Source organism: Malaya genurostris, chromosome 2 (genome assembly GCF_030247185.1).
Source record: "Malaya genurostris strain Urasoe2022 chromosome 2, Malgen_1.1, whole genome shotgun sequence".
In the NCBI taxonomy this organism is placed as follows: Eukaryota; Metazoa; Arthropoda; class Insecta; order Diptera; family Culicidae; genus Malaya; species Malaya genurostris.
The window spans coordinates 68,166,284-68,183,459 of record NC_080571.1 but is presented as its reverse complement, the minus strand read 5'-3'; positions in this window follow the sequence as shown (position 1 = coordinate 68,183,459).

Sequence of the window (17,176 nt, the reverse complement as noted above, 5' to 3'; positions counted from 1 at the left end):
TTTGAAATTAAATTAATTAGGCTAAATTAGTCTTCGATTAAACTCCTAGTTTGGAAAAGTCTTGATAAAGACTGAATTTTGTGATAGTCTTAATAAAGACTGATCAGTTCGAAGAATAGTTCTTTGAATAGCAAGCCTTAAAAAAGGCTCATTAATTGCTTAGTCTTGAAAAAGACTGATTATATTAAAATATCACTCTTTGTATAGCCTTGAGAAAGGCTGACTAATTGTTAGTCTTTAAATAGAATACTAGTGATTCAGGCAGCCTTGAAAAAGACTGAAGCCTTGAATCAATGAAACTCTAGATAGCCATAAAAAAATTTCCGGGGGCCAAGAGCTATACGCGTGCGGTGCGAACGACTTTTCACCACCGACTGAAATACTCCATTTCAATTTGTTGGAACGACTAAAACTTGAATTTAGTTCTAGGCTTAAGGAATTGAACTCATTTTCAGAGTTCATGTTCCGAAATTAGTTCTAGTATGCAGGTTCTGAATTGTCAAAATGAATCCTGAAACTGTAAGTAGCAACTAAATTCTGAAACTGGGTTCGGGAATTAAATTCTGGTAAGAAATCAGCTCTAAAATTCAGGCTCCGAGTTCCAATCTAACATTTACTTCCAGAATCTAGATCTAAAATTCATTTTCTGAACTTTGCTCATGAATTCTGAAGTTGAAATCCTAAATCTAGATTCGAATCCCAACATCAAATTAGGGGCTAAATTGAGTTCCAAAATCGAGTCAACGGTTTTCAGAAGTAGAATTCATTTCCAGGGTCATAGTTTCAAGTAATGAACCTGTAATCTTGAACTAACTTCTAAAACTGATGATTGAAACCAAATTCAAAAACCTGTAATTAGGATCAGAATTCAGGTTGACCAGACTTCAGGTTCTGAATTCTGTTTTTAAAATTCAGTTCTAGAATTCAATACAACATTCAGATCTAGTATTTAGCAGCTGCTGCTTGAAGACGGCTGCTCACCACGACATCCGAGAGACGAATGCAAGCACAACCTGAGTGCTTGAGGCTCTACACCATGCAAAAGATCTGTTGTTGCTACTGCTTGTGGAAGATCCTGACCAAGACGTCCAAGTCCGTCCAAAGCACAAGGAGAAGTGATCGATTTCCGACCTTTTATACCGTCGTCGCGGGTATGAGAAAGGCAAGCAAGCGTGATTATTCATTGTGAGCAAACTTACTTTTTGAGTTATTTCCACTGTTGAAAATTTGATCATAAATTGCTAATCATATTTTTGACAGCATGGAAGAAGAATTATGTTGTTGCACTCTGATATTCGAGATATTAACGATTAAGTTCCTGCCCATTCTTCCACATGGCAAATTTTGAAAAAGCGTCCCATAGTAAAGTAAGACGTATTCACGTCAAAAAAGGTTAAACTTACTTTTCAATCAATGTAGGCAGTGCAGTTGACTTTTTGTCTGATAATACGAACGTGATTTTTAATGAATATTCAACGTCGATAGTATTCAAGCTCAGGATCCAGGTTCACATTTGATATCCAGCATTCAGGTTTAGAATCCCAGTTCAGGTTCAGAATAAGAATTTCAGGACAACTCAACTGTATGATTCACAGGTCATAATTTGATAAACATGCACCTAGCTGAGCATAGTTCAGAAAGACGTAGTCCTACGTTAAAAAACTAAGCATTTAGCTTGACGCAATGGCTAATCAACAAATATTAAAACCAAAATCTGTCATAACCTGGCGAGAAGAGCCTTTTGTGAATAGTGGTGCTATTTTTATTTCGCTTGTTTTTTTCACGAAATAGCAGACTGAAATGTCAACAATATACAAACAACATACAAAATGGAAGGAGAGTTTTTAGATATTGTGATAAAACATGATGATTATTTGTTTGTTTCGCTCGGCGTATTCTGAACTTAGTTCAAGATTTAGAATTTAGTTTAACCCTTATGCACTCGAATGGGTACCCGGGTACCTTTTCGAATTTCAAAATAAGAAATTTCTGAGTTAGGTTTAAACTAAGATTCTGCAATTCGGTCAATTCCAAGAACTAGTTGGACCATAACTTCTCATGCTTTGACTTTTCATTTTACAGTAAGGGGGGTCGAATGGGGGGGCTCAAATTTTTTTTATTACGTAAACACCCGAATGGGTACCCGGGTACCCACAAATAAAAATGCTTGTAACTAAGGCAAATTCCATCCGATTTGAATTTTTTCAGTACGGGTAAATTCAGAAATTTATCCACTTTTCGATGGCCGTGTATATTGCTGTAGTAGGTTCTTCTGGTTCCCGTTAATCCGGATTTCCGTAGAATGTTCCGACACTTGTGTTTTCCACCATAAATGTCATTTACTAATTTGAAACTTTTCCAAACCAGCTATTTGAGAAAGGCCGTACCAAAATGAAACATATGTAGAATACACAACGCTGCCAACTGTTGCAGGACATCTCACTTATACATATTTACATCGCCTGAGGCCGAGGGGCACGCAGACCGAATTGATTACATGTTCAATTTCAAAATTTATTGTTTTTGTTACATTTTCATTACACTCCTTATATTTTTATTACCTGAAATTTACTACTGCTTTCACTAATTTTGATTGCATTTAATTACATTGCATACATAACACAAAATTTGGTATTGCGTGCTCCTCGCAATAGGCCTGAAGTACATAATAATTTTCAAACTGAAGATAAGAAAGTGAAGTATATAAGGGAACATACATAGAGTACGTCACGCGTTTAGGGGGGAGAGGTTTCAAAAATACGTGACAATACATGGTGAAAAGATTGAGAAATGCTCGACAAAGGGGGAAAGGAGTGGTAGAAAAATTCAAAATTTTATGTTACGTACATAACGGATGCCCCCTGAAATATATAAACATAACAACTCAGCATAGCACTTGATTTCATATAGCAATTCTTAGATAAGATTACAAAAATACGTGAAATCCGTGTATAAATGCCTCGATGTCGGAACTCATTTAGGATATCCGGGTTCCTGGGAACCAGGAGCACCATGTCCATCTTTATGGGTACCAATCCCAAAGAGCTTAAGTTCCTGAATCCAACAGTGCTAAAATTACTTCAATCGGTTGAAAAATGCTCAACTTACAGCGATTTAAAAAAATGGGTACCCGGGTACCCATTCGGGTGGTTAAAGGTGTTTTTTTTTTCGAGTGCACAACGGTTAAGAATTCTGTTTCAGAATTTAGTTACAAAGTAAACGTTCAAGTTAAAACTAAGACTTTGGAATTGAACCTAATTCCTAGATTCTGGTACTAATTTTTTTAAACTAGTTTCTTGACTAGATTCTGAACTGAATTGAATACCCTAATTTACGTTTGATGATTCAGAAATTCTGGAACAAATCCAGAATTCTAGAACAAAATGCAAGATGCGAATATCTAGATATAGATTCTGAAACAAAATTTTAGATTTGAACTTCGACCCAGAATTTTGGAGCTGAATTCAGAATCAGAATCCAATTCAGTTCAAGAATTAACTTAGGGGAAGGAGTACAGTTGCCGGCAGTGTTCGGTTGCCGGCACCAAACCGTAACTTTTGACAGAAAACAGATAGCGTCATTCCGACAAATGTCATGTGTGTGTGTGTGTAATTGCTGCACGTTCTTTTTGTGCCGAATACCGAAGCAAACAGGCGCTTGTACTTTTTGCTGCGCTCAAAACAAATCAACACAAAATTCTGATTTCTTTACATTATAATAAATTAAAGAGCTTCAATCGGAAAGGTGAGTGGATTGAATATTTATGAGGTGAAATCGATCTATTTCGTGATTTGATACCAGATGCCATCAAAATTTTCGAAACCAAAGTTTTTTCTTGCCGTTTTCAAAACACCTTTTTTGAAATGGCCAAAATTTACCACTGTGCTAAATTGATAATATAGGTTTTTCAATCAAATGAATCAACTTATTTTCTTAATCAGCTGTTAGCTAGGGACTTTAGCTTTCCATTGATGTATAGATTCCCCATAATGTGCACTAAGTTAGAAGTTATTAGCTTAAAATAAAAGGGTTCCGGTAACCGAACACTCTCCCCTACTGAATTCAGTTTGAAAAATTAATTCCTCAATTCAGTTCCAGAATATATTTCATAATTCAGGCTCAGAATGCAAAACCAGCATGCTGGAAATGAATTCGTAAGTTGGGTTTAGGTTCGGAATTTGGGTTCAGAATTCATTACTAGAATGAAATTCGGAGCCTGAATTCGAATTCAGTCCCATGTTTCCAATTTCATTCAGTCTCAGCTTCTGAATGTTCAAAATTTAGGTTCCGGTGTAGATAAATAAATGATGATAAAAAGTACCAAAAAGTTGTAAGCATCGGATAAATTACACAAGTCGGTTATTTATAGATCCATTAAAATATTCCCAAAGCACAAAAAAACGTTAGTGGTGTAATGATGCCGTTCTCATATCACTTATATTTTCAAAAACAACACTAGAGGATTCTGTCAAGATTTTTTCTTTAAACTTGAATAAAATCAAGAACATTCTTTGGGTATATAATACCATAATCTTTTCAATTGGTAAACAGTTATGTCAAGTTAATATAGATTTAAATGTGGCATCCTTTAACAATATAAAAAATGATCAAAGCACGCTGTGTGCTAGGCGGTGGTGTTTTCTTCTTCCGTACCGATGCGTACCGGGTTTGCATCATTTTGTATGATAGTTTGAGAATTTTGATACTCATCGCCCGATAATTTCGGGACCGGAGATCGAATCTGGATGAAATAGCATAGTATCTTTTAAACCACTGAGAGCTTTAATTTGAATCATGATTTGTAAAAATCGATTTAACTGTTGCTGAGAAATCGAACTGTATTCCGTTGTTGGAGCTATTTTTTACTATTACCGGTGGGATCGGAAGCGGACACCGGAGACTAGCAGTCTCAAAGTAGATTCATATATCCACTTACTAACAAGGTCTGCAACTAGATGAATTTACCAGTAAATTTTATAAAGATTTGAACCTCGTTTCACCTTCCCTTTAGGAAGAAAAAACCTTATGAAATTCACTTATCGCGCTGCAATACCGGAACCGAAAGTCGGATCTGGGACTTTTAAAAAACTACAAGGATCAGCCCCATGGGGTTGTTCGAGCCATTGATGTGGAACAAGGCAACCAAAATTTCGAATGATCTACAATCAAACAGTTCAATCAATCGTCATGTTTTTGAATCTGCAAATGCACGAGAGTCTGTTTAGATTGATCTTGATTAGGAACCAACACCGAACATTGTTTGTCTTGATTTGTATTTCTTTTATAGCCGACGAAATTACACCTATATCCCAAATGTATGCAATTATATCTTTGTACATACTTGCGATACGGATTTCGATATTTAAGCTTCTTTTCGAAAAGCTTGTGTTCAAGTTTTGTATGCAAGCAGTTATTTTTATAGCGTTAAGTTTCTCTACCATTCTGCGATTTTGGCTATAAAGTTTTTCTCATAACTATTCGAATTCATATTATATAAATTAGAAATTAATCTTAGGCACTCAAAATTTACTCTAGGGCACTTGCAAATTTCTCAGGAGAAAATGACATAACATGGAATTTCATCCAAACTCGCATTACACATATTTTTCAATTAAAGCTTCAAATCGTTTTATGGCACTTTTTATCTTGCTGTCTAGCAATAACCTACCTCTAACATGCTACGCGTAGGACTGAACCGTTAGCTATGATTTCGCTTCAATTTATAGATTCGCGTTATTCCAACAGCTTCGCTTTTGCATCGATTGACCAATCAGAGCGATGCTTTTCCTTTGATATACCGCTTACTCCTTTAAAACCGTCGTCTATGGCAGGGAAATCCAATATGCCGAAGATTTTTAGCAGACAAAATAGGACACTGCTCGCTACTAATCAAAATTTCAATCATTTATTATTGAAAATACGTGGCTTGATATATTCAGATCGAATCTTAGAAATATTTCCAATCAAATGATGAAATAATATTAATAATTGATACAAATAAACTGAACTGTAAGTGTTTAAAGCCTGACCACATTTCTACGTGTATTTTTCCTTGAGTTTCTGATTTGCACCCCTATATAGAAAATAAAGATATGTTCCACATCAAAATTTAAATACCTTTCATTTGCATCTTAGTTTGTAAAATTCGGATAAGAAATTCCAAGAAAACTGAGTGCGAATTTAATCTTAGATTTGCACATACTTCCTTGTAATTTCGGAACCGGAAGGCGGATAAAGATAAAATGCAACAGCGAGCTATGAGACATTAAAACCTCCCGTTTGAATCTAAGTTTGTTAAAATCGGTTACGTCATCTCTGAGAAAAGTGAGTGGCAATTATTTTCATTTTTTCGGTGCATATCACCCTGGAATTCCTGAACCGGAAGTCGGATCGGGATAAAATTCTATAGCGATTAATGGGATCATAAGACTGAGTCGAATAGTACATGACATTCAGCCCTGCGGTTCTCCGCTCAGAAGTCGACTTTTCAAGTGATTGCATAGCCTAGAGAGTAAAACAACTATAACATTGTTATTCGTTTTTATTGTCATTTGCTCAGTTTTATTTGTGTGGTAGAGAATGCTAGTCGGCAATAAGTCATACTACCATTCTGGAAGTGAAGCTGAACAAGTGTCAAAATTCATACAATCAATGAACTAATACGAATGATTGCTAATATTCGGTAATGTGGAAGCAATCTGCTAGTTTTATTCGTATTCACATCATCCAGTTATGTCACTGACATTACTCACCCGTCTTTTTTTCACATCGTTTATTCTACCCCCAGTCTAACCGATTGGTCTTAATGAACAATTGTTGATATTTGCAGTGTTTATGTAGCAATAGCAATAATTCCGTAGGGAGTGCTTTTTAACCCATTGCCCCCTGCATGCACTTCTAACGCGTCACTCGTCACTGGTCAGAAAATAAAATGCATGTCAACATGCTGTTGACAGTACGACAACTCAGCAAAACACGCACAAATATAGTTGCTCAGTAATTATCGAGCTGTTAAAACAAGTGCAACATTGCGCAATGATATTCACTGGAGAGGAATTAGAAGGAGGGTTGCAGTGAAACAGACAGGCCTCAGTGAAAGAACACCATTCATAGGCCATTTCGTTTCGAATTCATTTCCTGCGATATCATTTGGTTCCAAACAATGCATGCAAATGTTGCCGCGAAAGGCCCCTAATTTTCGAACATGCTTTTAATTTCATTTTCAGTTGATATACAGACCTTGTCAGTTGATGACCGGATTGACTTTGGTTATATCATTCCCGAATTTCTTGTGCTGGCACCGAAGAATAACGGAATTGAATTTTAACGATTTCCGTGAGATGGTTCCGATTTTTTTGAACTTCAGTTCAAATAAAAGATCATATGATTCCATCGATTTGCATTCGAAACCAATTTCATAGTGTGTACCGCCCTGAGTGTTTGAAATGTTTAACCGTCATGCAATTGACGATGAAAGAAATACGGAAACTACTACACAGGTCTTAAACCTACTTCAACTAGTAGGTTTTGCTCAGTAAACTGATTTCAAACTAAACCGTGCAAAGAGTTTTATTGTAAATACATATTACTAGTCTTATGTTTTAAACATTTCTTAATTACTTCTACGCTTTAGATGACGGTGCACAATATTTAACACACTTTACCCCACTACTCCGGAACCGGAGGTCGCAACCGAATGAAATTCAGGAATTCTGTATGGAACCACGAGACCTTTCATTTGAATCTAAGTTTGTTAAAATCGATTCAGCCATCTTCGAGAAAACCTAGTGAGATCATTTGACACATATACACACACGCGAAACATTGTTCAGCTCGACAAATTGGATCGAATGGTATATGACATCGGCATTCCGGGCCAATTTTTACTGGTCGATTTTTTCACTGATTGCATACTCTCTTCATATGAGAAAGGTAAAAACGTAAAAATTCTTCTAAATTTGGTGTCGATTTATTGTGTTCCAATTTATAGGAACAAACCGATTTTGGCTCTGCCGGTTCTCAACTCCCGGTTCTGGAAGTAACAGAAGTAGTGCACAAAAATTTAAAAAAAACAGAACTCTCATCATTTTCTAAGAAACAGCCGAATCGATTTTTCACAAACTTAGATTCAAATAAAATGATCAACGTATACAAAAATATACCAGTTTTGGCTTTTGATCTGTTCCGGTTCCGGAACAACATGGTGAGATATGTTAAAATTTTAAACCGTCATTTAGAGCGCAAATGCAAAACAAAATATACGAGACAGGCAAAACGAAGAATTCCCATTAACTTGGGTCAAAACTGTTAAAAATGCTGGTAAGTAATGTCATGCTAATGTATGGCCAAACGTTTTTGCCTTTCTCATATAGAAAGGTTATGCAATCACTTGAAAAACCGACCAGTGAAAGTGTCATAAACCATTCGACTCAGTTCATCGAGCTGAGCAATGTCTGTGTGTGTGTGTGTGTGTGTGTGTGTGTGTGTGTATGTGTCAAATAATCTCACTAGGTTTTCTCGGAGATGGATTCAAATGAAAGATCTCGTGGTCCCATACGGAATTCCTGAATTTCATCCGCATCCGACTTCCGGTTCCGGAATTATAGGGTACAGTGTGTTCAATATTGTACACCGTCACTTAAACCGGCGAAACAAAGAACGTAAATTTTTTTCTAAACTGGTCTCAAAACTACACAAATCGATAGTCATTATCAGTAGGCAACTAAACAAACCGATTCCGGCTAACCTAGTTCCCGGTATCCGGTTCCGGAAATACCGGAAATAGTGGTCATATATACCAAAATGGATCTAACTCACTTTTCTCAGCGATAGTTTGACCGATTTCCACAAACTTAGATTCAAATGAAAGGTCTTCCGATCGTATACGAAATTTCATCCGGATCCGACTTCCGAATCCTGAGTTATAGGGTGCGTACTAGAAGAGTTTGTGTGTCATGTTAGTTGGTGGCCATACGAACCGACTTCGATTATACCGGTTCTCGGGTTCCATTGCCGGAAGTGTCGTTCTCTTAAGGATGTCTTATGCAATCAAAGCACTTTTTTATTCTGTATGTTATGCATAAACAATCACTTGGTTTCTTTCAAAAATCGAAGAGAAAATTTTTGAATAGAATACCACAATATTATATGTACATGAGAAAGGCACCACTAGGTGGATTAAAACAGGTTTTTTTGTTCGTATTCAATATTCAAAGAAAAGTCTTTTAAAAAATTCCTTAGTAATATTAATGAAGACATGAGTTATATGAGAAAATCATTTAGGACCACTAGTTGCTAAATCAGGTTTTATATGAAATTCGATTCCAGTTAACTTGTGCTGCACCATGTGTAAAACAAATCAATTTTGTTCTCGAATATTTCTGCATCAATGCCGTTTCTTATTTCAAGATACTTTTACAGGTTTAAGTCTTCATATCGACTGCATAAATAAGTACTTTTACAAGTTTAGGAGAGAAGGAAATGTCATACAACATACAAAACAAATCTTAGAGCTACATCATTGTGTCTTATTGAGTATACATATGTTTTGTTGACTAAAAAAATCACTCAACTTCACTAATATAAACAAAAAGGAGAGGGCCTAAGTAGGAACCTTTGAAACACCAGAAGTTTTTTCGGTTACGGAAATCTCAAAGGTTTTCTTAATTTCAAAGTCAAAGGTTGTAGCCGGGTTTGCATATAAAAACTGCCACCAAACAGGAAAAAAATTCAATACGCTGATTGAAAGGGTTTATTTTGGAGATGATTTTCCAAAAATTTAAACCCTTCAACTGCCATATTGGTGGAGTTAGGGTGATTCTTCTGATTTTCTTTTTATTTAAATTTTTCAAAAACCTCTACAAAAAAAATTAAAAAATCAGGAACATTTTCGAAATTATGGGAAACCTTTCTGTGTTTTTCAGAATTTTTCAAAATGTATTTCATGTGAAAAAAATGTTCAAAATTTTGCAATTTTGTTAAATCGCACTCACAATTTTGGTACCACTCTCGATTTTACATCTAAAATAAATCATTCATGAGTACATTATGCTGTTATTTTTTCAGATTTTTATAAAATTTGTGGTCGGGTAGTTTTTCAGACTTTAAAAAATCATTCGGAAAACCATGCGTTCCCATCAATTTGTCATCATCCGATGGAAACGCATGGTATTTAGTTCTAAAATCATATATCACATGCCCTTAGAACTAAATACCATGCGTTTCCATCTACAACTTGAGTTCAGGGCCTAAGAAAGAATTTTCATATGGAAAGATCGGTGAGAGAAACATGAATCAGAACTAATGAATTGACAAATATTTAGGTTTCAATATACGGTATAAAGTTCTTATTTACGAACTGATAAGTCATTTTACATTTATTGTATTCAAATCAAATAATAACTATTTTAAGTAACAATTCTAAAGGACAATTAAATTATAGTTCGTTTTGCAGAAAAAAGTATTCCTAGATACCAAGCGCAAAATCAAGGAAAATTCGAAACCAAGCGAAATCTAAAAAACTATCAGTTTTAAGGTAAAATGTTCGTTGACGTTCTGTATCACATGGTATGAATAGCCAAGTTGCCTGAAACTGCTCAACAAGACACCTAAAGTCAAACGGATTAAGCTCATAAAAACGGATTAATCAAACTGGTAGTGGACTGACAGTAAATTTTTAATTAATCGTCACACTTTTGAATCCGCAAATGCACAAGAGTCTGCTTAGATTGATCTTCATTAGGAACCAACACCGAACACGCGTACCCAGAACATAGACTCTATTTGTCGTGATTTGTATTTGTTTTTTAGCCGACGAAATTACATCAATAGCCCAAATGTATGCAATTATATATTTGCACATGCTTGCGATACGGATATCGATATTTAAGCTTCTCTTCGCCAAGCTTGTGTTCAAGTTTTGTATGCAAGCAGTTATTTTTATAGCGTTTCTCTACCATTACTACCATTCTGCGATTTCGGTTGAAGCGATAAACTTTATCTCATCATCAATCGAGTTTATCTTATATAAATTAGAAATTAATTTTATGCACTCAAAATTTAACCTGAGGTAGTTGTCAATTTCTCAGGCGAAACGACATAACATGGAAATTCATCCGATCTTGCATGACACAAGATCAAAGCATACCATTTAAAGCTTCAAATCGTTCTATGGCACTTTTTGTCTTGCTATCTAGCAACAACCTACCTCTAGCATACTACGCTTAGGACTGAAACGTTATCTATAATTTTGCTTCTATTTATAGCTTCGCGTGCTTCCAACAGCTTCATTTTTGCATCGATTGATCAATCAGAGCGATGCTTTCCCTTTGATATATCGCTTACTCCTTCAAAACCTTCGACTATGGCAGGGAGCTATGGTCCGGTATGCTGGAGATTTTTTGCAGACAAAATAGGACACTGCTAGCTATTAATCAACATTTCAATGATATACAATTAAAAATACATGGCTATGAATATTCAAATCAATACGTAGAAATATTTCCAATCAAAAGGTGACATAATATTAATAATTGATACAAAATCAACTGAGCTGTAATTGATCAAAACCTGACCACATTTCTACGTGTATTTTTCTTGAGTTTCTAATTTGCACCCCTATATAGAAAACAAAAATGTGTTCCACATTAAAATGTATGAGATGGAAAGGCTTTAAAATATAACACCTTCCCACTCGAATAATGGTGCGTGGCGACGATATCGTGGTGGTTCATGAATTCGTGTATTCATTCATTTATGAGCGCGGATGAGGATACAAGAAAAGTAATAAGTCACCATAAGAAATTAATCAATCAAATTATATGCCATGAAAGAAGGTTTCCAACAGATGCTTGGAGATCCACCTGTCATACGTACAGCAGAAATTGGACAGCTACGATCGGTAGGGCATGTCATCAGAATAACAGACGGCAAACGTTTTCTAATGGTTCTTGAATGTGATTTGGAAAACTCAAGAAAAAGAGAAGCATAGCGAGCAAGTTGGATCGATCAAATGGAGGCAAAGAGTGGCCATAGTCTGAGCTGTATGGAGATAACTTCTAGATACATAATAAACGGGCTTGAGCTGATACGTGAGAAAAGTAATCCACAAAACACCAGAAAAAAAAAAAATTCAATTTTTATACATAGCTCAGTTTCTTATTCATTTTTAGTTAATACATATTTCGATTAAAGCAACAAAACAATACGATTTTCCGAAACTGTTTTATAAAGGGGTCCTCTTCAGAAAACTGCAAAAAACTGAAAATATTAAGTTTAAAAACACATGTTGTTTGTATAGAAAATCGACGATTCGAATTTATACGTTCTTTTTGAGTCTTCGGGACTTGCTGCAAGTGCTTCGACATGATTGCTATCTGGTTAATAGTATTTCTAAGGACTATTAAAAGCTAACCTCGAAACTTCCAGACTATCCCGCAAGATGTTGAAGTTAGAAACGAATTACAACCGTTCACTGGCACACATGTTCACTAATGCATTCCTTATATCACTGCTTGGTAAATCGACCCAGGAGTGCGGAAGTGTGTAAATAACATAAGGAATAAAATTCTTTTATCATTATTAATTACGTCAGTACTCAAGCCCTGAGCTCAAGTTGTAGATGGAAACGCATGGTATTCAGTTCTAAGGGCATGTGATATATGATGTTAGAACTAAATACCATGCGTTTCCATTGGTTGATGGCGATTTGATGGAGACGCATGGTTTTCCGAATGAAGTCTGATACAAAAATTTTGTTTTTCAAAAATCTGAAAAATTACAGCGTTATGTACTCATAAATGATTTATTTTTAATGTGAAATCTAGAGTGGTGCCAAAATTGTAAGTGCGATTAAAAAAATCGAAAATTTTGAACATTTTTTCCACATGAAATACATTGGTGCATTTGAATTCATACAGTCGCACCTGCTAGCAGAACGCAAGTTACTGTCGAAACCAGTAAAATTCAAGCTCATTAACATTATGTCTTTATGAATTACATCGTATGAGGGATTAAGTCACCTGTAAAATTCAAATTTTTTTGTTGTGTGGCATCAAAACAAATGTTTTCTTTAGTTTTGCGAGTTTTTGTTTGTGGATTTCCTAATTTATACGGTTTTTTTTTTTCTACGTGGTGCGTATCCCCCGGGTAAAACGAGACCTCAGTGCACAATGGTCCGAAACGGGTTATTAGTTACCGTGACAAAAATATTTTCACTATTAAATATTAGTTTTTTGTAGTTGGTGTCTTCAATAAAGTTGTTTGTAATCAAATGGCGCTTCTTTTTAATGTAAGAAAATACTGGGGTAGTTCTTATTTAGATTGAAATCTGAAATCTGACCATCTTAGTTGAACTCAAAAACAATTTTATTGTACAGCAAAGTAGTAGGAAATTTTATTTCATGCAATTTTGATGAAAAAAGCACCTCTATCTTATCATCTGATCGAGTTACATCAATTTTCCCTGGTAAAAGTAGGGTGGCTCCTGAAAAATCACTTTTTGCCTTTCTCATATAGAAAGATTATGCAATCACTGTGAAAACCGACTTTTGAACCGAGGCCCAGAGGGCCGAGTGTCATATACCATTCGACTCAGTTCGTCGAGTACGTAAAATGTCTGTGTGTGTATGTGTGTGTGTGTAATTCAAATGAAAGGTCTTGGGGTCCCATACAAAATTCCTGAATATAATTGGGATCCGACTTCCGGTTCCGGAATTATGAGGTAAAATGTGCAAAAAATTGTGAAAATAAGTGCACTAACTTTTCTCAGAGATGGCTGAACCGATTTTCACAAACTTAGATTCAAATGAAAGGTCTTGAGGTCCCATACAAAAATCTTGAATATTATGCATTAATTATGGTTTCGGCTATAGCGGTCTGTTAAATAAGAACGGCTGCTATATACTGCTCGACGTTTCGACCACTGGTTATGGTCTTTTTCAAGGGAAACTTTAAGTTTATTGGTTATAAAAGATATTACAAAAATATTAAAAACTTTGTGTGAACTCACTATCTTATCGCTTCTTTCGTCACTTTTCTAAAATATACAAAAAAACATATGTGCGATCACAAAAACCTGTTCATTTACAATCATTGAAATATTTTAGTTAAACTGATTTCTTACGTTGCACTAATAACGTTTGTTTTAAACATTAGCCTGTTTTACCACTATGCACTACCTAACGTCACTTTCAAAGATGGTGGGTAAATGATGAGATGGTGCTGAATTCAGTGAACTTATTTGCGTGACTAAGCTTGAGCGAGAATGGTGAGATGATATTTTATCATTCTGTTGTGCTTTTGATCTAGAGATCTTAGAGTGGGTAGTTTTAACTGTGTGGAGTACGCCTGCGTATGTAGTACTTAAACCGTCTATGTCTGTGCGGTGATTGATAGTGTTAGAAGTGTTTACAATATGACACATTTCTAGTATGGGTAAAGAAGTGGATTTGAAACTACGATCTATGATTTTAGTCTGATTTAATTAAAAATTATGTTGGTTCCGTATGACATGGTCTGGACATGAATCAAATATAACCAAATACTTAAAACTAATGTCAGACAGACCTGGAGACATAGATAGCGAAATAGCTAAATTAAAAAAAAAACCGCACTGGTAGATGATATTTTTTAAGTTTTTAATATTTTTGTAATATCTATATAACCGATAAACTTACAGTTTCCCTTGAAAAAGACCATAACCAGTGGTCGAAACGTCGGGCAGTATATAACAGCCGTTCTTATTTAACAGACCGCTAAAGCCGAAACCATTATTAATGCAAAATATTTATACGGTCGACTAATCATCTTTCTTGAATATTATTTGGATCCGACTTCTGGTTCGGGAGTTATGGGGTAAAATATGCTAAAAAAATGTGTTCTAACTTTTCTCATAGATGGCGCGACCGATTTTCACAAACTTAGGTTTTTATGGTAGTTTCTATGGTCTTATGCGTAATTCCTTAAATTCATGCGGATCCGACTTCCGGATCCCGAAATATAGGGTAAAGTATGTTAAAAATTGTATACCATCACTTAAAATGGCGAAAAACCTTAAAAAAATTCTAAATCGACTTAAAATTTTTTCCAATTGACAGTTTTTATCAGTAGATGGTCAAACAATCCGATTTCAGCTTTCTTCACGTTTCGCCTTCGGCTCATCAGTGCTTAAAGCAGTTCAAATTGAACTGCCATCTCCGCCTAACAGTTCAATTTGAACCGCTAAGCAGACGCAAAGTTTACACTATTTGTGTAACGACTTTTTGGATTTTGCACCGAGATGCTATATCCTTTCTGATGGCTAGAACGAAAACGAGTGACGACTGACTACTGGTCGCCGCAGAGTGTGAACATTTAGGGGTTCGGTTTCGGTTATTCTTTTAAGAATCGAAGAAAATTATTTTGAAGAATACCACAGTATTATATATGATAGTATGATTAATATGAGAAAGGCATCATTACACCACTAGGTGAATTAAAACAGGTTTTTTTTGTTCTAACTGTTTTGTGAAACGTTCCACGGAAAAGTTGTCTTCAATAGAGTTGTTGAACTAATTATTGCGCACAATTTTGCTGAACTAAGCTTTTTCATATGAGCTACCAGTAAAAGTTATGATTGTTTTTTCATCAAAAACTAATCAACCATCAAATATCAATATTCATTTGATGCCAAATCGATAAAAATGTATCTTATGCGGCTCCTGAAAGTTCATAAGGCAAGTAAAAATTTAGGAGAAAATTTGAAGAGTATTAGTTTTTAACTCATTTAAATTGAACTTAAAAACGTGCTTAATCCACCTAGCAGTGAGATGATACCTTTCTTCATCAATCCGCATGTGTTTTTTGCATAAATATTCTTCGGTGTTTCAGTTTTCATGACATTATTCTAATGTCCGTCGTTTTAAGTGACAGTTTGAGATTTTAATCGCTCATTACACTGTAATGTCGAAGCTGCAAGTCGAATCGAATTTGAATCTAAAAGTGTAACAATCGATTAAACATTCCATGATATGTCGAAGTAATTTTCACTTTAGAGTTTAGTGCAATTTAAAGTACTTCCAGAGCCGATATTCAGGAACCAGCATAACCCAAACCGATTCATATGGCCATATGACGAAAAAATTGCAATATTTTTGAGTCCAACTTTGAAGCTTTTCGGGATTGTTATCTTCTATATCGCTTTAAATTTTAAAAATTAATCATCCTATAGTTCCAGAATCGGAAGTCAGAATTGGATAGAATTGAATTTATTTTAATTTGAACTTTTGTTTCTGAAATTCGATTAGGCTTTTTTGAGAAAACAACTGAGCTTTGAGAAACGGAATTCTAAAATCGGTATGGCCGAAGTCAGATAAATTCACCTGAGTTTGTTTGAAAATCAATATAGACCTCTTTGAGAATCGCAGTGCGAATTAAATTTTTGGGTGCCTTCCGAAACTGAAACTGAACACAACCAAAAATGAAAGTGAAAGTTTATTTGGTTATCGACTATCCAAATCTGATTGATTTATGTGAAATAGACATTTTTACAGTAATCATCCTGTATCTTCAAAACCGGAAGTTGGATTTGACTGAAAAACAAGATGTTTTATAGAATCTTAGAACTTTTCATTTGAATCTTAGATCCGTTCAGCCATCTACGATAAAAATGAGTTACACAGTTTTAATTTCGTTTCACATATCATCCTGTAGTTCCGAAACCAGGGGTCGGAACCAAACATAATTCAGGAACCTTGTTTGGGAGTATACGACTTTTCATATGAATCTGAGTTTGTAGAAAACGGTTTAGTCATCTCCGAAATAAATTGAGTGAAATTATTTGTCACTCACGCATTTGCTGATCTGGACGAACTGATTCGAATGGTATATGACTGTTCTGTTTTTCCATCATTTATTGCTGTAAATAGTTTAAATCAATATAATTATGGAATTGCTTTCAACTCAACAATTCTGCCATCATCTGGTTTATATATGTCATATTCGAACGATTATGTTGCCAAAAACGAACCGTGCTAAAATTGGTCCGAGGCAAAATATCATGCTGTTCACAATCTTTTGGGAACTTGGAAACCAATGTATGTAACAGTATAAAAAGTCGTGTTTTATGTTGCTCCCAAGCATTTCTTTGCCATACAGCGCTCAAAACTTCTAATGCTGGAATAGGAGAAAAAGTCACTTA